The sequence below is a fragment of the Xenopus laevis genome, chromosome 5S, assembly GCF_017654675.1.
Source record: "Xenopus laevis strain J_2021 chromosome 5S, Xenopus_laevis_v10.1, whole genome shotgun sequence".
Taxonomy (NCBI): domain Eukaryota; kingdom Metazoa; phylum Chordata; class Amphibia; order Anura; family Pipidae; genus Xenopus; species Xenopus laevis.
The window spans coordinates 55,079,919-55,104,212 of NC_054380.1; positions in this window are offsets into that span (position 1 = coordinate 55,079,919).

Here is a 24,294-nt window from a genome sequence, read left to right on the forward strand (position 1 = left end):
ACGTGACTTTTCTCTCCCTAAGAAGTAGTAGGTAAAAAGTGGTAGCCGGCTCAGATGCCGAGCTGAGCATAACTTTTAACGTGAATTTTCTCCCCCTAAGAAGTAGTAGTTAAAAAGCTTTAGCACTCTCAGACGTCGAGCTGAGCATACCATTTAACGTGACTTTTCTCCCCCTAAGAAGTAGTAGTTAAAAAAAAAGCACTAGCCGACTTAGACGTCGTGCTGAGCATACATTTTAAAATGACTTTTCTCAACCTAAGAAGTAGTAGGTAAAAAGCATTAGCCGGCTCAGGAGCTGAGCATACCTTTTAACATGACTTTTCTCCCTCTAAGAAGTAGTAGGTAAAAAGTGGTAGCCGGCTTAGATGCCGAGCTGAGCATACCTTTTAACGTGACTTTTCCCCCCCTAAGAAGTAGTAGGTAAAAAAAAGCACTACCCGACTTAGACGTTGAGCTGAGCATACATTTTAATATGACTTTTCTCAACCTAAGAAGTAGTAGGTAAAAAGCATTAGCCGGCTCAGGAGCTGAGCATACCTTTTAACATGACTTTTCTCCCTCTAAGAAGTAATAGGTAAAAAGTGGTAGCCGGCTTAGATGCCGAGCTGAGCATACCTTTTAACGTGACTTTTCTCCCCCTTAAGAAGTAGTAGGTAAAAAAAAGCACTAGCCGACTTAGACGTTGAGCTGAGCATACATTTTAATATGACTTTTCTCAACCTAAGAAGTAGTAGGTAAAAAAAAAGCACTAGCCGACTTAGACGTCGTGCTGAGCATACATTTTAATATGACTTTTTCTCCCCCTAAGAAGTAGTAAGGTAAAAAGTGGAAGCCGGCTTAGATGCCGAGCTGAGCATTCCTTTTAACGTGACTTTTCTCCCCCTAAGAAGTAGTAGGTAAAAAAAAGCACTAGCCGACTTAGACGTCGAGCTGAGCATACCTTTTAACGTGACTTTTCTCCCCCTAAGAAGTAGTAGGTAAAAAAAGCAACTAGCCGACTTAGACGTCGAGCTGAGCATACCGTTTAACGTGACTTTTCTCCCCCTAAGAAGTAGTAGGTAAAAAAAAGCACTAGCCGACTTAGACGTCGAGCTGAGCATACCTTTTAACGTGACTTTTCTCCCCCTAAGAAGTAGTAGGTAAAAAGCTTTAGCACTCTCAGACGTCGAGCTGAGCATACCATTTAACGTGACTTTTCTCCCCCTCAGAAGTAGTAGGTAAAAAAAAGCACTAGCCGACTTAGACGTTGAGCTGAGCATACCTTTTAACATGACTTTTCTCCCTCTAAGAAGTAGTAGGTAAAAAGTGGTAGCCGGCTTAGATGCCGAGCTGAGCATACCTTATAACGTGACTTTTCTCCCCCTAAGAAGTAGTAGGTAAAAAAAAAGCACTAGCCGACTTAGACGTCGAGCTGATCATACCTTTTAATATGACTTTTCTCCCCCTAAGAAGTAGTAGGTAAAAAGTGGTAGCCGGCTTAGATGCTGAGCTGAGCATTCCTTTTAACGTGACTTTTTTCCCCCTAAGAAGTAGTAGGTGAAAAAAAGCACTACCCGACTTTGACGTCGTGCTGAGCATACATTTTAATATGACTTTTCTCCCCCTAAGAAGTAGTAGGTAAAAAGGGGTAGCCGGCTTAGATGCCGAGCTGAGCATTCCTTTTAACGTGACTTTTCTCCCCCTAAGAAGTAGTAGGTAAGAAAAAGCACTACCCGACTTAGACGTCGTGCTGAGCATACATTTTAATATGACTTTTCTCCCCCTAAGAAGTAGTAGGTAAAAAAAAGCACTACCCGACTTAGACGTCGTGCTGAGCATACATTTTAATATGACTTTTCTCCCCCTAAGAAGTAGTAGGTAAAAAGTGGTAGCCGTCTTAGATGCCGAGGTGAGCATTCCTTTTAACGTGACTTTTCTCCCCCTAAGAAGTAGTAGGTAAAAAAAAGCACTAGCCGAATTAGACGTTGAGCTGAGCATACATTTTAATATGACTTTTCTCCCCATAAGAAGTAGTAGGTAAAAAAAAGCACTACCCGACTTAGACTTCGAGCTGAGCATACCTTTTAACGTGACTTTTCTCCCCCTAAGAAGTAGTATCTAAAAAGCTTTAGCACTCTCAGACGTCGAGCTGAGCATACCATTTAACGTGACTTTTCTCCCCCTAAGAAGTAGTAGGTAAAAAAAAAGCACTAGCCGACTTAGACGTCGTGCTGAGCATACATTTTAATATGACTTTTCTCAACCTAAGAAGTAGTAGGTAAAAAGCATTAGCCGGCTCAGGAGCTGAGCATACCTTTTAACATGACTTTTCTCCCTCTAAGAAGTAGTAGGTAAAAAGTGGTAGCCGGCTTAGATGCCGAGCTGAGCATACCTTTTAACGTGACTTTTCTCCTCCTATGAAGTTGTAGGTAAAAAAAAGCACTAGCCGACTTAGACGTTGAGCTGAGCATACATTTTAATATGACTTTTCTCCCCCTAAGAAGTAGTAAGTAAAAAGTGGTAGCCGGCTTAGATGCCGAGCTGAGCATACCTTATAACGTGACTTTTCTCACCCTAAGAAGTAGTAGGTAAAAAAAAGCACTAGCCGACTTAGACGTCGAGCTGATCATACCTTTTAATATGACTTTTCTCCCCCTAAGAAGTAGTAGGTAAACAGTGGTAGCCGGCTTAGATGCTGAGCTGAGCATTCCTTTTAACGTGACTTTTCTCCCCCTAAGAAGTAGTAGGTGAAAAAAAGCACTACCCGACTTTGACGTCGTGCTGAGCATACATTTTAATATGACTTTCCTCCCCCTAAGAAGTAGCAGGTAAAAAGTGGTAGCCGGCTTAGATGCCGAGCTGAGCATACCTTATAACGGGACTTTTCTCCCCCTAAGAAGTAGTAGGTAAAAAAAAGCACTAGCCGACTTAGACGTTGAGCTGAGCATACATTTTAATATGACTTTTCTCCCCTAAGAAGTAGTAGGTAAAAAAAAGCACTACCCGACTTAGACGTCGTTCTGAGCATACATTTTAATATGACTTTTCTCCCCCTAAGAAGTAGTAGGTAAAAGTGGTAGCCGTCTTAGATGCCGAGCTGAGCATTCGTTTTAACGTGACTTTTCTCCCCCTAAGAAGTAGTAGGTAAAAAAAAGCACTAGCCGAATTAGACGTTGAGCTGAGCATACATTTTAATATGACTTTTCTCCCCCTAAGAAGTAGTAGGTAAAAAAAAAGCACTAGCCGACTTAGACGTTGAGCTGAGCATACATTTTAATATGACTTTTCTCACCCTAAGAATTAGTAGGTAAAAAGTGGTAGCCGGCTTAGATGCCGAGCTGAGCATACCTTATAATGGGACTTTTCTCCCCCTAAGAAGTAGTAGGTAAATAAAAGCACTAGCCGACTTAGACGTCGAGCTGAGCATACCTTTTAACGTGACTTTTCTCCCCCTAAGAAGTAGTAGGTAAAAAAAAGCACTAGGCGACTTAGACGTCGAGCTGAGCATACCTTTTAATATGACTTTTCTCCCCCTAAGAAGTAGTAGGTAAAACGTGGTAGCCGGCTTAGATGCTGAGCTGAGCATTCCTTTTAACGTGACTTTTCTCCCCCTAAGAAGTAGTAGGTAAAAAAAAGCACTAGCCGACTTAGACGTTGAGCTGAGCATACATTTTAATATGACTTTTCTCCCCCTAAGAAGTAGTAGGTAAAAAAAAGCACTAGCCGACTTAGACGTTGAGCTGAGCATACATTTTAATATGACTTTTCTCCCCCTAAGAAGTAGTAGGTACAAAAAAGCACTAGCCGACTTAGACGTTGAGCTGAGCATACATTTTAATATGACTTTTCTCCCCCTAAGAAGTAGTAGGTAAAAAGTGGTAGCCGGCTTAGATGCCGAGCTGAGCATACCTTATAACGTGACTTTTCTCCCCCTAAGAAGTAGTAGGTAAAAAAAAGCACTAGCCGACTTAGACGTCGAGCTGATCATACCTTTTAATATGACTTTTCTCCCCCTAAGAAGTAGTAGGTAAAAAGTGGTAGCCGGCTTAGATGCTGAGCTGAGCATTCCTTTTAACGTGACTTTTCTCCCCCTAAGAAGTAGTAGGTGAAAAAAAGCACTACCCGACTTTGACGTCGTGCTGAGCATACATTTTAATATGACTTTTCTCCCCCTAAGAAGTAGCAGGTAAAAAGTGGTAGCCGGCTTAGATGCCGAGCTGAGCCTTCCTTTTAACGTGACTTTTCTCCCCCTACGAAGTAGTAGGTAAAAAAAAGCACTAGCCGACTTAGACGTTGAGCTGAGCATACATTTTAATATGACTTTTCTCCCCCTAAGAAGTAGTAGGTAAAAAAAAAGCACTACCCGACTTAGACGTCGTGCTGAGCATACATTTTAATATGACTTTTCTGCCCCTAAGAAGTAGTAGGTAAAAAAAAGCACTAGCCAACTTAGACGTCGAGCTGAGCATACATTTTAACGTGACTTTTCTCCCCCTAAGAAGTAGTAGGTAAAAAGTGGTAGCCGGCTTAGATGCTGAGCTGAGCATTCCTTTTAACGTGACTTTTCTCCCCCTAAGAAGTAGTAGGTGAAAAAAAGCACTACCCGACTTTGACGTCGTGCTGAGCATACATTTTAATATGACTTTTCTCCCCCTAAGAAGTAGTATGTAAAAAGTGGTAGCCGGCATAGATGCCGAGCTGAGCCTTCCTTTTAACGTGACTTTTCTCCCCCTAAGAAGTAGTAGGTAAAAAAAAAGCACTAGCCGACTTAGACGTTGAGCTGAGCATACATTTTAATATGACTTTTCTGCCCCTAAGAAGTAGTAGGTAAAAAAAAGCACTAGCCAACTTAGACGTCGAGCTGAGCATACCTTTTTAATGTGACTTTTCTCCTCCTAAGAAGTAGTAGGTAAAAAAAAGCACTAGCCGACTTAGACGTCGAGCTGAGCATACCTTTTAACGTAACTTTTCTCCCCCTAAGAAGTAGTAGGTAAAAAAAAGCACTAGCCGACTTAGACGTTGAGCTGAGCATACATTTAATATGACTTTTCTGCCCCCTAAGAAGTAGTAGGTAAAAAAAGCACTAGCCAACTTAGACGTCGAGCTGAGCATACCTTTTTAATGTGACTTTTCTCCTCCTAAGAAGTAGTAGGTAAAAAAAAGCACTAGCCGACTTAGACGTCGAGCTGAGCATACCTTTTAACGTAACTTTTCTCCCCCTAAGAAGTAGTAGGTAAAAAAAAGCACTAGCCGACTTAGATGTCGAGCTGAGCATACATTTTAATATGACTTTTCTGCCCCTAAGAAGTAGTAGGTAAAAAAAAGCACTAGCCAACTTAGACGTCGAGCTGAGCATACCTTTTAACGTGACTTTTCTCCCCCTAAGAAGTAGTAGGTAAAAAAAAGCACTAGCCGACTTAGACGTCGAGCTGAGCATACATTTTAATATGACTTTTCTGCCCCTAAGAAGTAGTAGGTAAAAAAAAGCACTAGCCAACTTAGACGTCGTGCTGAGCATACATTTTAATATGACTTTTCTCCCCCTAAGAATTAGTAGGTAAAAAGTGGTATCCGGCTTAGATGCCGTGCTGAGCATACCTTATAACGGGACTTTTCTCCCCCTAAGAAGTAGTAGGTAAAAAAAAACACTAGCTGACTTAGACGTCGAGCTGAGCATACCTTTTAACGTGACTTTTCTCCCCCTAAGAAGTAGTAGGTAAAAAAAAGCACTAGCCGACTTAGACGTCGAGCTGAGCATACATTTTGATATGACTTTTCTCCCCCTAAGAAGTAGTAGGTAAAAAGCATTAGCTGGCTCAGGAGCTGAGCATACCTTTTAACATGACTTTTCTCCCTCTAAGAAGTAGTAGGTAAAAAGTGGTAGCCGGCTAAGATGCCGAGCTGAGCATTCCTTTTAAAGTGACTTTTCTCCCCCTAAGAAGTAGTAGGTAAAAAAAAGCACTAGCCGACTTAGATGTCGAGCTGAGCATACATTTTAATATGACTTTTCTCCCCCTAAGAAGTAGTAGGTAAAAAAAAGCACTAGCGGACTTAGACGTAGAGCTGAGCATACCTTTTAACGTGACTTTTCTCCCCCTAAGAAGTAGTAGGTAAAAAAAAGCACTAGCCGACTTAGACGTCGTGCTGAGCATACATTTTAATATGACTTTTCTCAACCTAAGAAGTAGTAGGTAAAAAGCATTAGCCGGCTCAGGAGCTGAGCATACCTTTTAACATGACGTTTCTCCCTCTAAGAAGTAGTAGGTAAAAAGTGGTAGCCGGCTAAGATGCCGAGCTGAGCATACCTTATAACGTGACTTTTCTCCCTCTAAGAAGTAGTAGGTGAAAAAAAGCACTACCCGGCTTAGACGTCGTGCTGAGCATACATTTTAATATGACTTTTCTCCCCCTAAGAAGTAGTAGGTAAAATGTGGTAGCCGGCTTAGATGCCGAGCTGAGCATTCCTTTTAACGTGACTTTTCTCCCCCTAAGAAGTAGTAGGTAAAAAAAAGCACTAGCCGAATTAGACGTTGAGCTGAGCATACATTTTAATATGACTTTTCTCCCCCTAAGAAGTAGTAGGTAAAAAGCATTAGCCGGCTCAGGAGCTAAGCATACCTTTTAACATGACATTTCTCCCTCTAAGAAGTAGTAGGTAAAAAGTGGTAGCCGACTTAGACGTCGAGCTGAGCATACCTTTTTAATGTGACTTTTCTCCCCCTAAGAAGTAGTAGGTAAAAAAAAGCACTAGCCGACTTAGACGTTCAGCTGAGCATACATTTTAATGACTTTTCTTCCCCCTAAGAAGTAGTAGGTAAAAAAAAAGCACTACCCGACTTAGACGTCGTGCTGAGCATACATTTTAATATGACTTTTCTCCCCCTAAGAAGTAGTAGGTAAAAGTGGTAGCCGGCTTAGATGCCGAGCTGAGCATTCCTTTTAACGTGACTTTTCTCCCCCTAAGAAGTAGTAGGTAAAAAAAAGCACTAGCCGACTTAGACGTCGAGCTGAGCATACATTTTAATATGACTTTTCTTACCCTAAGAAGTAGTAGGTAAAAAGCATTAGCTGGCTCAGGAGCTGAGCATACCTTTTAACATGACTTTTCTCCCTCTAAGAAGTAGTAGGTGAAAAAAAGCACTACCCGGCTTAGACGTCGTGCTGAGCATACATTTTAATATGACTTTTCTCCCCCTAAGAAATAGTAGGTAAAATGTGGTAGCCGGCTTAGATGCCGAGCTGAGCATTCCTTTTAACGTGACTTTTCTCCCCCTAAGAAGTAGTAGGTAAAAAAAAGCACTAGCCGAATTAGACGTTGAGCTGAGCATACGTTTTAATATGACTTTTCTCCCCCTAAGAAGTAGTAGGTAAAAAGCATTAGCCGGCTCAGGAGCTAAGCATACCTTTTAACATGACATTTCTCCCTCTAAGAAGTAGTAGGTAAAAAGTGGTAGCCGACTTAGACGTCGAGCTGAGCATACCTTTTTAATGTGACTTTTCTCCTCCTAAGAAGTAGTAGGTAAAAAAAAGCACTAGCCGACTTAGACGTCGAGCTGAGCATACCTTTTAACGTAACTTTTCTCCCCCTAAGAAGTAGTAGGTAAAAAAAAGCACTAGCCGACTTAGACGTTGAGCTGAGCATACCTTTTTAATGTGACTTTTCTCCTCCTAAGAAGTAGTAGGTAAAAAAAAGCACTAGCCGACTTAGACGTCGAGCTGAGCATACCTTTTAACGTGACTTTTCTCCCCCTAAGAAGTAGTAGGTAAAAAAAAAGCACTAGCCGACTTAGATGTCGAGCTGAGCATACATTTTAATATGACTTTTCTCCCCCTAAGAAGTAGTAGGTAAAAAAAAGCACTAGCGGACTTAGACGTAGAGCTGAGCATACCTTTTAACGTGACTTTTCTCCCCCTAAGAAGTAGTAGGTAAAAAAAAGCACTAGCCGACTTAGACGTCGTGCTGAGCATACATTTTAATATGACTTTTCTCCCCCTAAGAAGTAGTAGGTAAAAAGTGGTATCCGGCTTAGATGCCGTGCTGAGCATACCTTATAACGGGACTTTTCTCCCCCTAAGAAGTAGTAGGTAAAAAAAAACACTAGCTGACTTAGACGTCGAGCTGAGCATACCTTTTAACGTGACTTTTCTCCCCCTAAGAAGTAGTAGGTAAAAAAAGCGCTAGCCGACTTAGACGTCGTGCTGAGCATACATTTTAATATGACTTTTCTCCCCTAAGAAGTAGTAGGTAAAAAAGCATTAGCTGGCTCAGGAGCTGAGCATACCTTTTAACATGACTTTTCTCCCTCTAAGAAGTAGTAGGTAAAAAGTGGTAGCCGGCTAAGATGCCGAGCTGAGCATTCCTTTTAAAGTGACTTTTCTACTCCTAAGAAGTAGTAGGTAAAAAAAAGCACTAGCCGACTTAGACGTCGAGCTGAGCATACCTTTTAACGTGACTTTTCTCCCCCTAAGAAGTAGTAGGTAAAAAAAAGCACTAGCCGACTTAGACGTCGAGCTGAGCATACCTTTTAACGTGACTTTTCTCCCCCTAAGAAGTAGTAGGGTAAAAATAGCACTAGCCGACTTAGACGTTGAGCTGAGCATACATTTTAATATGACTTTTCTCAACCTAAGAAGTAGTAGGTAAAAAGCATTAGCCGGCTCAGGAGCTGAGCATACCTTTTAACATGACTTTTCTCCCTCTAAGAAGTAGTAGGTAAAAAGTGGTAGCCGGCTAAGATGCCGAGATGAGCATACCTTTTAACGTGACTTTTCTCCTCCTATGAAGTTGTAGGTAAAAAAAAGCACTAGCCGACTTAGACGTTGAGCTGAGCATACATTTTAATATGACTTTTCTCCCCCTAAGAAGTAGTAGGGTAAAAAAAGCACTAGCCGACTTAGACGTTGAGCTGAGCATACATTTTAATATGACTTTTCTCAACCTAAGAAGTAGTAGGTAAAAAGCATTAGCCGGCTCAGGAGCTGAGCATACCTTTTAACATGACTTTTCTCCCTCTAAGAAGTAGTAGGTAAAAAGTGGTAGCCGGCTAAGATGCCGAGATGAGCATACCTTTTAACGTGACTTTTCTCCTCCTATGAAGTTGTAGGTAAAAAAAAAGCACTAGCCGACTTAGACGTTGAGCTGAGAATACATTTTAATATGACTTTTCTCCCCCTAAGAAGTAGTAGGTAAAAAAAAGCACTACCCGACTTAGACGTCGTGCTGAGCATACATTTAAATATGACTTTTCTCCCCCTAAGAAGTAGTAGGTAAAAAAAAGCACTAGCCGACTTAGACGTTGTGCTGAGCATACATTTTAATATGACTTTTCTCCCCCTAAGAAGTAGTAGGTAAAAAGTGGTATCCGGCTTAGATGCCGTGCTGAGCATACCTTATAACGGGAGTTTTCTCCCCTTAAGAAGTAGTAGGTAAAAAAAACTCTAGCCGACTTAGACGTCGAGCTGAGCATACCTTTTAACGTGACTTTTCTCCCCCTAAGAAGTAGTAGGTAAAAAAAAGCACTAGCCGACTTAGACGTCGAGCTGAGCATACATTTTAATATGACTTTTCTTCCCCTAAGAAGTAGTAGGTAAAAAGCATTAGCTGGCTCAGGAGCTGAGCATACCTTTTAACATGACTTTTCTCCCTCTAAGAAGTAGTAGGTAAAAAGTGGTAGCCGGCATAGATGCCGAGCTGAGCATTCCTTTTAACGTGACTTTTCTCCCCCTAAGAAGTAGTAGGTAAAAAAAAGCACTACCCGACTTAGACGTCGTGCTGAGCATACATTTTAATATGACTTTCTCTGTCGTCTCAGGGGGACACAGGGACTCTAGGGGTTTAAGCTCCACCCTCCAGGAGGCAGGACACTTAGAATAAAAAAATCTTAAGGGGCGTGCCCAGGAACAGGCTTAACCCCACACACTGTAGACATACCTCAGTTTTTAAGTGTCCTGCTTTCAAGGAGGATGGACTTCGCATGCTCTTCAGCTGCATTCATCAGACTGGGGTTTATCCAGGTACAGGAATGCCTGTTTCCTCTGTGAATTCCCCCTTCGTGGGATCCTTCACCGGGGTCTCTACCCTAGCCAACCAGGCTATATCCGACCCACACAGTTCTTTTACCTGCCACCCAATAGGGACAGCAGTATCTGTACGGTGAAGCACCGGGTGAGTACCATGGCATTGTTCATGTCTACCTCCCCGGGTTGCTCTCCCCCACCCCCTTCCTTCTCATTATTGCGGGTAATTCAGAGCCTAAGGGAATAGCTTCTCCGACCTGGCAGATTTCACTACGCTCGCATCACTCTCACAGACCGTTCGCGCGCGCAGCTACTTCCTGCGCCTCTCCCTGGAACGCATCGCGTCCATGCGTTCCAGGCGCCATTTTCTTTTAGCGCGCATAGAGGAGTTGCGCCGCACGGTCTGTAAGCGCGCCATTCTCTGCCAGGTGGGGGAAAGAGAGGGACACGGCTCCACTCTCTTCGTCTGATAGTTAGGGGAGAGTCATACTTCTTTACTCAGCCCTTCAGGAAGCAGTTCTTCTTACTGATTACTGCAATTTCACCCCACTATAGCCATTCCTCAGCAGGTACCATTGATACTGCATTATGGCGGAAGGTAAGTCAGGGGGACTTTTCCCAAGGGCGGGGGGGAGAGCACCACCAGCACAGGTCACCTATTTTGCCTGCAAAAATTGTCAGTTCAAAATACCAGGGGGTCAGGCTGAATCCCTCTGCAGATCTTGCTCCAAAGGACAGAGCTCTGCTCCTGCCCAGGAATCTGCTGCAGCTGAGACTCCGCAATTTGGCGAATCCTCACAGGATAATTCTGCACTCACTGGGAGCGCAGGTCCATCTTCTGACCCCCCAGCCCCCTCATGGGCTATCCAGCTCTCGCAGTCTCTAGCTTCATTGCAGACTTTACCTTCAATTGCTGACAATTTAGGCAGAGCCATAGCCAAGCTAGCTCACAAGCCTAGCGGGAAGCGTAAAAGACCTACCAGCCCTAAGCTTGATGACGACTCACAAACCCTATCCGAGGGCTCTTCATATGGAGGAGGCGCCTCTCATTCAGAGGGCGAACTTCCATTTTCCGATATTTCCTCCGATGAGGAGGGGGATAATGAGGAGGGGACCAAGAGCAGAGAGGTTCCTCATGATGTTGATCACATCATCAAGGGAGTGATGGAAGTTTTAAAGATTACACCATCAACGGAACAGCACTCTTCTTCTGCTAATTTGTTTAAGAGGAAACATAAATCCTCTGTTTGTTTTCCGTCTCATGAACAACTTACTAGCATTGTCCATGAGGAATGGAATTCCCCTGAGCGAAAATTCCAGGCTACTCGTAAATTTTCCAAGTCCTATCCATTTGATAAAGAATCGGTGGAGAAATGGTCTATGCCCCCAGCAGTAGATGCTCCAGTCTCCCGCCTATCTAAGTCCACTGCCTTACCCGTTACAGACGCGGCAGCCTTCAAGGACCCATCTGACAAACGGCTAGAGGGATTCCTGAGGGCACTTTACTCATCTGCTGGCTCTACCTTGCGTCCAGCACTGGCATCCGCCTGGGTTGCCCGAGCCATACAAGCCTGGTCTGAAAATCTAGTTTCAGACATCCAAGACGGTGTTCCCAGAATGGACCTCATGTCATCTGCACAATCTATCGCGGAAGCAGCAGCATACTTGTGCGACGCAACCCTTGATACCACTCAGATTACCGCCCGCACCTCAGCGCTATCCGTGGCTGCCCGCCGAACGCTCTGGCTTAAGAATTGGACAGCCGATGTCAGTTCCAAGAAGTCCTTGACCTCCCTCCCATTCAAGGGACAACGACTCTTTGGGGAAGAACTTGAAAAGATCATCTCCCAGGCCACAGGGGGGAAGAGCACTTTCCTCCCCCAAAATAAGTACAGAAACACTTCGTCCTCTAGACGGGGTAAGTTTTTTCGTGGCCCCAGTGGAAGATTCTCCAGACGAAACAGCCCCCCTCAACGCTCCCAGTTTCGCTCCAAACACAGTGATAAGGGCCGCACGCCGTGGAAGACCAACAAGTTCCACAACAAACCTTCAGCTGACAAATCCACTTCTGGTTGACGGGGCACCCCCTCCGGGGTCGCGGCAATCACTAGGGGGCAGATTGCTACGATTCCGGGAGGTGTGGAACCATTATTCGTCCGACGCTTGGGTCACCGAAATAGTTACAGAAGGCTACCATCTCGATTTTTCTTCTCCCCCTCCAAGAAAATTCCTCATGTCCAGGCTTCCTTCCAAAACCGACAAGGCTCGAGCCTTCTTGGACTGCATTGCCAACATGGAACGGGATGGAGTGATCATTCCTGTCCCTCCGTCAGAGACATTCTCAGGTTTTTACTCCAACCTGTTCCTAGTACCGAAGAAAGACGGTTCCTTCCGACCAGTACTAGACCTGAAATTTCTCAACAAACACATACGCTCCGTACGGTTCAAGATGGAGACCCTTCGTTCAGTCATCAGAGGTATGGAACCGGGTCAGCTCTTGATGTCCCTCGACATAAAGGACGCCTATCTCCACGTGCCTATCTGGCCCCCTCACCACCGTTTCCTCCGATTCGCCTTCAAGAACCGCCACTACCAGTTTGTGGCTCTCCCATTCGGATTGACCTCGGCGCCCCGAGTCTTCACCAAACTCATGGCGGTGACGGCAGCTACCCTTCGTCTCCAGGGAGTATCGGTGACTCCCTACCTCGACGACTTGCTACTGAAGGCCAGATCGGCGGAACAATGCAGAGCACAGCTTCAGACAGCTATTTCCCTGATCCAGAGCTTCGGCTGGACCATCAACTGGAACAAATCCAGCTTGACTCCCAGTCACCAAATGATGTTTCTGGGTCTTCATTTCAACACCCTAACGCAGCGGGTATTCCTACCCCCGGACAAGCAGAAGAAAATAAGGGACCAGATCAGTCTTCTTTGTTCCAGTCAGCCTCCCACAGTCCACCTCGCAATGCGGGTGCTGGGGCTGATGGTTTCGTCCATCGAAGCGGTGCCGTTTGCTCAGTTTCATCTACGGCCCCTGCAAGCCAACATCCTATCGGGATGGCAGGGAGGTCCTCTAACCCAGAAGATTCACCTGCAGCGACAGACGCGGGAATCTCTCCGTTGGTGGCTAACCCCCAACAACCTCTCCATGGGCCAGTCCTGGGCCGTCCCAGACTGGACCGTCATAACAACAGACGCAAGCCTTCTGGGCTGGGGAGCGACGTGGGACAAGCTCTCCGTTCAAGGTCCATGGGCCCCCAACGAAACCACACTTTCAATAAACGTCCTCGAGCTTCGGGCGGCGAAACTGGCCCTCAGACACTGGTCCCCACACCTTCGGGACAAATCGGTCCGGGTTCAGAGCGACAACTCCACCACGGTCGCATACATCAACAGACAGGGAGGGACCCGAAGCAAGGCCTGTCTGGCGGAAGTGGACCAGATTCTGACCTGGGCAGAAACCAACTCAGTCCGGCTTTCCGCCATACAAATTCCGGGCGTGGACAACACTCAAGCGGATTATCTCAGTCGCAACCAGCTAGATCCCGGCGAATGGGAATTGCATCCCGAAGTCTTTGCAGATCTCGTGGCTCATTGGGGTCAGCCCCAAATCGACCTCATGGCAGCCAGATCAAATCGCAAAGTTCCCACCTTCTTCGCTCGTTTTCGGGATCCGATGGCGATGGGGGTGGACGCCATGACTCAAGTATGGCGATTCCGACTGGCTTATGTTTTCCCTCCGATTCCCATGCTTCCGCGGGTGCTGAAGAAGATCCGTCAGTCTCCCGCAACTGTGATCGTGATAGCACCATATTGGCCCAGGAGGACGTGGTTTTCGGACCTTCAGGAGATGTCCATCGCACCACCGCTTCGACTTCCAGCCAGGGCCGACCTCCTTCAACAGGGTCCCATTGTTCACCCGAACCCGGGACTCTTTGCTTTGATGGGGTGGCTGTTGAGACAGCCATTTGGCGAAGACAGGGTCTGACAGAAGAGGTCATTTCCACTATGCTCAGGTCCCGCAAGACCACCTCCTCCAAGGCTTATCATCGGGTGTGGCATAATTACTGGAAATGGTGCAAGGAAGCCCACCTCTCCTTCCTCGACTGCGACATTCCCAGGGTTCTCTCCTTCCTGCAACGGGGCCTGCAACTCGGCCTGAAGTTGAGTTCACTGAAGGTTCAGGTCTCCGCTCTTTCTGTCTTATTCCAGACGCGACTTGCCTTGGATGACTCGGTCCGCACGTTCCTGCAGGGGGTGGCCCACATCGCTCCGCCATTCCGTCCCTCGGTTCCTGGATGGGACCTCAACCTGGTTTTGGAGGCTCTCCTCGACCCTCCGTTCGAGCCGTTGGCGGTTATTCCGGAGAACATTCTGACTTGGAAGGTGGCGTTCCTGGTTGCCATCGCTTCTACCAGACGGGTTTCCGAGCTCGGTGCCCTCTCGTGCGACCCTTCCTTACTGGTTTTCCACAAAGACAAAGCGGTTCTTCGCACAGTGCCCTCCTTCCTACCCAAAGTGGTGTCCTCGTTCCACATCAACCAGGAGATTGTCGTCCCGTCCTTCTGTCCGGAGCCTAAGAATCCTAAGGAACGACGTCTTCACAGTCTGGACGTGGTCAGAGCACTTCGCTGGTATCTTGAACGTTCCAAGCCCTTCCGACGTTCTCAAGCTCTGTTCTTGCTTCCATCCGGCCCCCGTCGGGGCATGGCAGCTTCAAAGACGACAATTGCAAGATGGATTCGGGAACTCATTCGTCACGCTTACCTTTCCAAGGGGAGATCTCCGCCGACATCCGTTCGAGCTCACTCCACGAGATCCATGGGAGCTTCCTGGGCATGGCGTAACTCCGCGTCTTTGGACCAGATCTGCAGAGCTGCCACTTGGTCCTCGGTTCACACATTCACCAAATTTTATAGCCTTGACACGTTTTCCTCTGCGGAAGCCGCCTTTGGCCGCAAAATACTGCATTCTGTGGTGCAGTAAAGTGTCTTATTCTTCCAATTTCGCTCCCTCCCGACTGTTCTGGGGCTGCTTTGTTAAGTCCCCTAGAGTCCCTGTGTCCCCCTGAGACGACAGAGAAAACAGGATTTTTTGTTACTCACCGTTAAATCTGTTTCTCTGTAGTCGATAGGGGGACACAGGGCTTCCCGACCCTTGCGAAATGTTGACCGTTTGGTCCTCTGGAAAAGTTTCCTTGTTTACCTGTTGCCAGTTGAGTTATTTTAGATTTTCTCTTTCTGCAGTCTCTTTGGTACCAACTGAGGTATGTCTACAGTGTGTGGGGTTAAGCCTGTTCCTGGGCACGCCCCTTAAGATTTTTTTATTCTAAGTGTCCTGCCTCCTGGAGGGTGGAGCTTAAACCCCTAGAGTCCCTGTGTCCCCCTATCGACTACAGAGAAACAGATTTAACGGTGAGTAACAAAAAATCCTGTTTTTCTCCCCCTAAGAAGTAGTAGGTAAAAAAAAGCACTACCCGACTTAGACGTCGTGCTGAGCATACATTTTAATATGACTTTTCTCCCCCTAAGAAGTAGTAGGTAAAAAAAAGCACTACCCGACTTAGACGTCGTGCTGAGCATACATTTTAATATGACTTTTCTCCCCCTAAGAAGTAGTAGGTAAAAAGTGGTAGCCGTCTTAGATGCCGAGCTGAGCATTCCTTTTAACGTGACTTTTCTCCCCCTAAGAAGTAGTAGGTAAAAAAAAGCACTAGCCGACTTAGACGTCGTGCTGAGCATACATTTTAATATGAATTTTCTCCCCCTAAGAAGTAGTAGGTAAAAAAAAGCACTACCCGACTTAGACGTCGTGCTGAGCATACATTTTAATATGACTTTTCTCCCCCTAAGAGGTAGTAGGTAAAAAAAAGCACTACCCGACTTAGACGTCGTGCTGAGCATACATTTTAATATGACTTTTCTCCCCCTAAGAAGTAGTAGGTAAAAAGTGGTAGCCGTCTTAGATGCCGAGCTGAGCATTCCTTTTAACGTGACTTTTCTCCCCCTAAGAAGTAGTAGGTAAAAAAAAAGCACTAGCCGAATTAGACGTTGAGCTGAGCATACATTTTAATATGACTTTTCTCCCCCTAAGAAGTAGTAGGTAAAAAAAAGCACTACCCGACTTAGACGTCGTGCTGAGCATACATTTTAATATGACTTTTCTCCCCCTAAGAAGTAGTAGGTAAAAAAAAGCACTAGCCGACTTAGACGTTGAGCTGAGCATACATTTTAATATGACTTTTCTCCCCCTAAGAAGTAGTAGGTAAAAAAAAAGCACTACCCGACTTAGACGTCGTGCTGAGCATACATTTTAATATGACTTTTCTCCCCCTAAGAAGTAGTAGGTAAAAAGTGGTAGCCGGCTTAGATGCCGAGCTGAGCATACATTTTAATATGACTTTTCTCCCCCTAAGAAGTAGTAGGTAAAAAAAAGCACTAGCCGACTTAGACGTCGAGCTGAGCATACCTTTTAACGTGACTTTTCTCCCCCTAAGAAGTAGTAGGTAAAAAAAGCACTAGCCGACTTAGACGCCGAGCTGAGCAGAACTTTTAACGTGAATTTTCTCCCCCTAAGTAGTAGTAGGTAAAAAGCATTAGCCATCTCAGACGACGAGCTGAGCATACCTTTAAACGTGACTTTTCTCTCCCTAAGAAGTAGTAGGTAAAAAAAAGCACTAGCCGACTTAGACGTCGTGCTGAGCATACATTTAATATGACTTTTCTCCCCCTAAGAAGTAGTAGGTAAAAAGTGGTATCCGGCTTAGATGCCGTGCTGAGCATACCTTATAACGGGACTTTTCTTCCCACTAAGAAGTAGTAGGTAAAAAGTGGTAGCCGTCTTAGATGCCGAGCTGAGCATTCCTTTTAACGTGACTTTTCTCCCCCTAAGAAGTAGTAGGTGAAAAAAAGCACTAGCCGAATTAGACGTCGTGCTGAGCATACATTTTAATATGACTTTTCTCAACCTAAGAAGTAGTAGGTAAAAAGCATTAGCCGGCTCAGGAGCTGAGCATACCTTTTAACATGACTTTTCTCCCTCTAAGAAGTAGTAGGTAAAAAGTGGTAGCCGGCTTAGCTGCCGAGCTGAGCATACCTTTTAACATGACTTTTCTCCCCCTAAGAAGTAGTAGGTAAAAAAAAGCACTAGCCGACTTAGACGTCGAGCTGAGCATACCTTTTAACGTGACTTTTCTCCCCCTAAGAAGTAGTAGGTAAAAAGCTTTAGCACTCTCAGACGTCGAGCTGAGCATACCATTTAACGTGACTTTTCTCCCTCTAAGAAGTAGTAGGTAAAAAAAAGCACTAGCCGACTTAGACGTCGTGCTGAGCATACATTTTAACATGACTTTTCTCCACCTAAGAAGTAGTAGGTAAAAAGCATTAGCCGGCTCAGGAGCTGAGCATACCTTTTAACATGACTTTTCTCCCTCTAAGAAGTAGTAGGTAAAAAGTGGTAGCCGGCTAAGATGCCGAGATGAGCATACCTTTTAACGTGACTTTTCTCCTCCTATGAAGTTGTAGGTAAAAAAAAGCACTAGCCGACTTAGACGTTGAGCTGAGCATACATTTTAATATGACTTTTCTCCCCCTAAGAAGTAGTAGGTAAAAACTGGTAGCCGGCTTAGATGCCGAGCTGAGCATACCTTATAACGTGACTTTTCTCCCCCTAAGAAGTAGTAGGTAAAAAAAAAAGCACTAGCCGAATTAGACGTCGTGCTGAGCATACATTTTAATATGACTTTTCTCAACCTAAGAAGTAGTAGGTAAAAAGCATTAGCCGGCTCAGGAGCTGAGCATACCTTTTAACATGACTTTTCTCCCTCTAAGAAGTAGTAGGTAAAAAGTGGTAGCCGGCTTAGATGCCGAGCTGAGCATACCTTTTAACGTGACTTTTCTCCCCCTAAGAAGTAGTAGGTAAAAAAAAGCACTAGCCGACTTAGACGTTGAGCTGAGCATACATTTTAATATGACTTTTCTCAACCTAAGAAGTAGTAGGTAAAAAGCATTAGCCGGCTCAGGAGCTGAGCATACCTTTTAACATGACTTTTCTCCCTCTAAGAAGTAGTAGGTAAAAAGTGGTAGCCGGCTAAGATGCCGAGCTGAGCATTCCTTTTAAAGTGACTTTTCTCCTCCTAAGAAGTAGTAGGTAAAAAAAAGCACCAGCCGACTTAGACGTCGAGCTGAGCATATCTTTTAACGTGACTTTTCTCCCCCTAAGAAGTAGTAGGTAAAAAAAAGCATTAGCCGACTTAGACGTCGAGCTGAGCATACCTTTTAACGTGACTTTTCTCCTCCTAAGAAGTAGTAGGTAAAAAAAAGCACTAGCCGACTTAGACGTCGAGCTGAGCATACCTTTTAACGTGACTTTTCTCCCCATAAGAAGCAGTAGGTAAAAAAAAGCACTAGCCGACTTAGACGTCGAGCTGAGCATACCTTTTAACGTGACTTTTCTCCCCCTAAGAAGTAGTAGGTAAAAAAAAAGCAATAGCCGACTTAGACGTCGAGCTGAGCATACCTTTTAACGTGACTTTTCTCCCCCTAAGAAGTAGTAGGTAAAAAAAAGCACTAGCCGACTTAGACGTCGAGCTGAGCATACCTTTTAACGTGACTTTTCTCCCCCTAAGAAGTAGTAGGTAAAAAAAAGCACTAGCCGACATAGACGTCGTGCTGAGCATACATTTTAATATGACTTTTCTCCCCCTAAGAAGTAGTAGGTAAAAAGCATTAGCTGGCTCAGGAGCTGAGCATACCTTTTAACATGACTTTTCTCCCTCTAAGAAGTAGTAGGTAAAAAGTGGTAGCCGGCTAAGATGCCGAGCTGAGCATTCCTTTTAAAGTGACTTTTCTCCCCCTAAGAAGTAGTAGGTAAAAAAAAGCATTAACCGACTTAGACGTCGAGCTGAGCATACCTTTTAACGTGACTTTTCTCCCCCTAAGAAGTAGTAGGTAAAAAAAAGCACTAGCCGACTTAGACGTTGAGCTGAGCATACATTTTAATATGACTTTTCTGCCCCTAAGAAGTAGTAGGTAAAAAAAAACACTCGCCGACTTAGACGTCGAGCTGAGCATACCTTTTAACGTGACTTTTCTCCCCCTAATAAGTAGTAGGTAAAAAAAAGCACTAGCCGACTTAGACGTTGAGCTGAGCATACATTTTAATATGACTTTTCTCAACCTAAGAAGTAGTAGGTAAAAAAAAAGCACTAGCCGACTTAGGGGGAGAAAAGTCATATTAAAATGTATGCTCAGCACGACGTCTAAGTCGGCTAGTGCTTTTTTTTTACCTACTACTTCTTAGGTTGAGAAAAGTCATATTAAAATGTATGCTCAGCACGACGTCTAAGAAGTAGTAAGTAAAAAGTGGAAGCCGGCTTAGATGCCGAGCTGAGCATTCCTTTTAACGTGACTTTTCTCCCCCTAAGAAGTAGTAGGTAAAAAAAAGCACTAGCCGACTTAGACGTCGAGCTGAGCATACCTTTTAACGTGACTTTTCTCCCCCTAAGAAGTAGTAGGTAAAAAAAGCACTAGCCGACTTAGACGTCGAGCTGAGCATAACGTTTAACGTGACTTTTCTCCCCCTAAGAAGTAGTAGGTAAAAAAAAGCACTAGCCGACTTAGACGTCGAGCTGAGCATACCTTTTAACGTGACTTTTCTCCCCCTAAGAAGTAGTAGGTAAAAAGCTTTAGCACTCTCAGACGTCGAGCTGAGCATACCATTTAACGTGACTTTTCTCCCCCTAAGAAGTAGTAGGTGAAAAAAAGCACTACCCGACTTTGACGTCGTGCTGAGCATACATTTTAATATGACTTTTCTCCCCCTAAGAAGTAGTAGGTAAAAGGGGTAGCCGGCTTAGATGCCGAGCTGAGCATTCCTTTTAACGTGACTTTTCTCCCCCTAAGAAGTAGTAGGTAAGAAAAAGCACTACCCGACTTAGACGTCGTGCTGAGCATACATTTTAATATGACTTTTCTCCCCCTAAGAAGTAGTAGGTAAAAAAAAAGCACTAGCCGACTTAGACGTTGAGCTGAGCATACATTTTAATATGACTTTTCTCCCCCTAAGAAGTAGTAGGTAAAAAAAAGCACTAGCCGACTTAGACGTTGAGCTGAGCATACATTTTAATATGACTTTTCTCCCCCTAAGAAGTAGTAGGTAAAAAAAAGCACTACCCGACTTAGACGTCGTGCTGAGCATACATTTTAATATGACTTTTCTCCCCCTAAGAAGTAGTAGGTAAAAAGTGGTAGCCGGCTTAGATGCCGAGCTGAGCATACATTTTATTATGACTTTTCTCCCCCTAAGAAGTAGTAGGTAAAAAAAAGCACTAGCCGACTTAGACGTCGAGCTGAGCATACCTTTTAACGTGACTTTTCTCCCCCTAAGAAGTAGTAGGTAAAAAAAAGCACTAGCCGACTTAGACGCCGAGCTGAGCAGAACTTTTAACGTGAATTTTCTCCCCCTAAGTAGTAGTAGGTAAAAAGCATTAGCCATCTCAGACGACGAGCTGAGCATACCTTTAAACGTGACTTTTCTCTCCCTAAGAAGTAGTAGGTAAAAAAAAGCACTAGCCGACTTAGACGTCGTGCTGAGCATACATTTTAATATGACTTTTCTCCCCCTAAGAAGTAGTAGGTAAAAAGTGGTATCCGGCTTAGATGCCGTGCTGAGCATACCTTATAACGGGACTTTTCTCCCACTAAGAAGTAGTAGGTAAAAAGTGGTAGCCGTCTTAGATGCCGAGCTGAGCATTCCTTTTAACGTGACTTTTCTCCCCCTAAGAAGTAGTAGGTGAAAAAAAGCACTAGCCGAATTAGACGTCGTGCTGAGCATACATTTTAATATGACTTTTCTCAACCTAAGAAGTAGTAGGTAAAAAGCATTAGCCGGCTCAGGAGCTGAGCATACCTTTTAACATGACTTTTCTCCCTCTAAGAAGTAGTAGGTAAAAAGTGGTAGCCGGCTTAGCTGCCGAGCTGAGCATACCTTTTAACATGACTTTTCTCCCCCTAAGAAGTAGTAGGTAAAAAAAAGCACTAGCCGACTTAGACGTCGAGCTGAGCATACCTTTTAACGTGACTTTTCTCCCCCTAAGAAGTAGTAGGTAAAAAGCTTTAGCACTCTCAGACGTCGAGCTGAGCATACCATTTAACGTGACTTTTCTCCCTCTAAGAAGTAGTAGGTAAAAAAAAGCACTAGCCGACTTAGACGTCGTGCTGAGCATACATTTTAATATGACTTTTCTCCACCTAAGAAGTAGTAGGTAAAAAGCATTAGCCGGCTCAGGAGCTGAGCATACCTTTTAACATGACTTTTCTCCCTCTAAGAAGTAGTAGGTAAAAAGTGGTAGCCGGCTAAGATGCCGAGATGAGCATACCTTTTAACGTGACTTTTCTCCTCCTATGAAGTTGTAGGTAAAAAAAAGCACTAGCCGACTTAGACGTTGAGCTGAGCATACATTTTAATATGACTTTTCTCCCCCTAAGAAGTAGTAGGTAAAAACTGGTAGCCGGCTTAGATGCCGAGCTGAGCATACCTTATAACGTGACTTTTCTCCCCCTAAGAAGTAGTAGGTAAAAAAAAAGCACTAGCCGAATTAGACGTCGTGCTGAGCATACATTTTAATATGACTTTTCTCAACCTAAGAAGTAGTAGGTAAAAAGCATTAGCCGGCTCAGGAGCTGAGCATACCTTTTAACATGACTTTTCTCCCTCTAAGAAGTAGTAGGTAAAAAGTGGTAGCCGGCTTAGATGCCGAGCTGAGCATACCTTTTAACGTGACTTTTCTCCCCCTAAGAAGTAGTAGGTAAAAAAAAGCACTAGCCGACTTAGACGTTGAGCTGAGCATACATTTTAATATGACTTTTCTCAACCTAAGAAGTAGTAGGTAAAAAGCATTAGCCGGCTCAGGAGCTGAGCATACCTTTTAACATGACTTTTCTCCCTCTAAGAAGTAGTAGGTAAAAAGTGGTAGCCGGCTAAGATGCCGAGATGAGCATACCTTTTAACGTGACTTTTCTCCTCCTATGAAGTTGTAGGTAAAAAAAAGCACTAGCCGACTTATACGTCGAGCTGAGCATACATTTTAATATGACTTTTCTCCCCCTAAGAAGTAGTAGGTAAAGAGAGGTAGCCGGCTTAGATGCCGAGCTGAGCATTCCTTTTAACGTGACTTTTCTCCCCGTAAGAAGTAGTAGGTGAAAAAAAGCGCTACCCGACTTTGACGTCGTGCTGAGCATACATTTTTATATGACTTTTCTCCCCCTAAGAAGTAGTAGGTAGGGGGGCGTGGCCAACCGGCGCATGGAGTAGGCAGCACAAAAGCGGAGCTCCGGGACATCACCCTGTTATTTCCCCTGCACTCACCGACTGGACCGCTCACCCTGCAATATTCGGTTGGGTAAGATCCGCCCCTACACCGACGGCAAGAAAATGCCGAAAAATAAGCCGGCGCAAACACGCGGCAAGGGACCCGACCTACAGTGCGGACCTTCCCAAAATGGCGGCCCCGCTCCTGCAATGCCAGAAAGAGACACGGGCGAAGAAACCGGCAACCCCCGCATGAATAAGGTGAGCGCCTCAGCAGCTCAGGCCCTGGGGAGGTTTGCTCGCTACCCACTCGGGGAAACTAACCAGGGAGGGGAAAAACAAGCTGAAGCCATGACTCTTAACACTGAAGGCCCCACAGAGAGTAACCCCTCCCCCCCTACCAATACAACTGAAAACCCTGAACCGACTCTAGGGGAAATACTGCAAATACTACATATGAACCATGCCACAGTACTTAACAGGCTGGATGCTATTAAACTGGATTTTAATATTATGAAACAAGATGTACAAAAGCTGAGAGAGCGCACACAAGAAACAGAAAGACGCATCTCTGACCTAGAGGACACCACACAACCTCTGCAAACTACCATGAGGGAGCACTCACGAGAAATTGCCGCCCTACAAGCTAAAACAGACGACCTGGAAAATAGATTGCGGCGCAATAATATTAGAGTGGTGGGCATACCTGAAAGAGCAGAGGGAAGACAAGTGGAACTCTTCCTAGAAAACTGGCTGATGCAAACATTTGGGAAAGACACATTTTCACGGAACTTTGTGTTAGAACGGGCCCACAGAGTCCCAAGCAAAGCCCCACCACCAGGTGCCCGTCCTCGCCCAATCATAGCCCGTTTACTCAATTACAGAGATAGGGACAAAATACTGCAAGCTGCCAGAACCCTGGGATCTATACAATTCGAAAACCAGAGAGTGTCCATTTTCCCAGACTTCTCTATGGAAGTTCGTAACCAAAGACTCAAGTTTACAGCAATAAAAGAAAAACTCAGGAAACTACAACTCCCATACTCTATGTCCTTTCCGGCAAGATTGCGTATAGTGAAAGATGACAGAGCTTATTTCTTCACATCACCGGAGGAGACACAAAAATGGCTGGAGTCTGCTAACCCACCGCCCTCCCCCCCAAAGGAGCCACGAGTTTCCGACCACACAGCCTCAGGAACCTGAATAGGCATATATTGGAAACACCCATCATCACCCTTTAAAGGCCCAACATGGCCTCCCGGAAGACTGCTGCATAAGAAGTTCATCTAATCCAAACTCCTAACCGGAACTTTGGAATCAAGGAACTGGAATCAGTACTCTTTGATTCTCACCCCTCCTAAAAGTTTTACCATGTTTTATTGTTACAGGGAAAAAACCTGCTCAAGTTGGGGATGGGCGGGTAGGGTGGGCTGGGCCTCAGAAATTCTTATGGAAACGTGTGCATGCTCTGCTGTTTTTTTCTCCCTTTCTTCCCTAACCAGATCTTTACCCGCAAGAAGCCGGAACACTAGCTCTAACCAACAGGACTACTCTACAGACTTGATCGACATCAGGACATCCTCTCTACCCATCACCTCGCCAGAAGATCATGGCTGAGGTAAAAGTACTATCTTGGAATGTAAGAGGTTTGGGTAACCCCATAAAAAGAAGCCTGGTGTTTAAGCAGATAAGAAGGATCAAACCGCACTTGATTCTGCTCCAGGAAACACACCTGGATGGAAACAAATTGAGATCATTGCAAAAACCATGGCTGGGAGCTTATTTTCACTCCACATACTCCACTTATGCCAGAGGAGTATCTATTCTTGTATCTAAACAATGCTCTTTCACCCTTACCAGAACTATCACTGACTCTGAAGGTAGATTCGTAATATTGTTATGTTCTTTGCATGGGAAAAGTTATATCATAGCTAATCTGTATTCACCTCCTCCCTTCACGGGGGCCTTGTTAACTATGCTGATGAACAA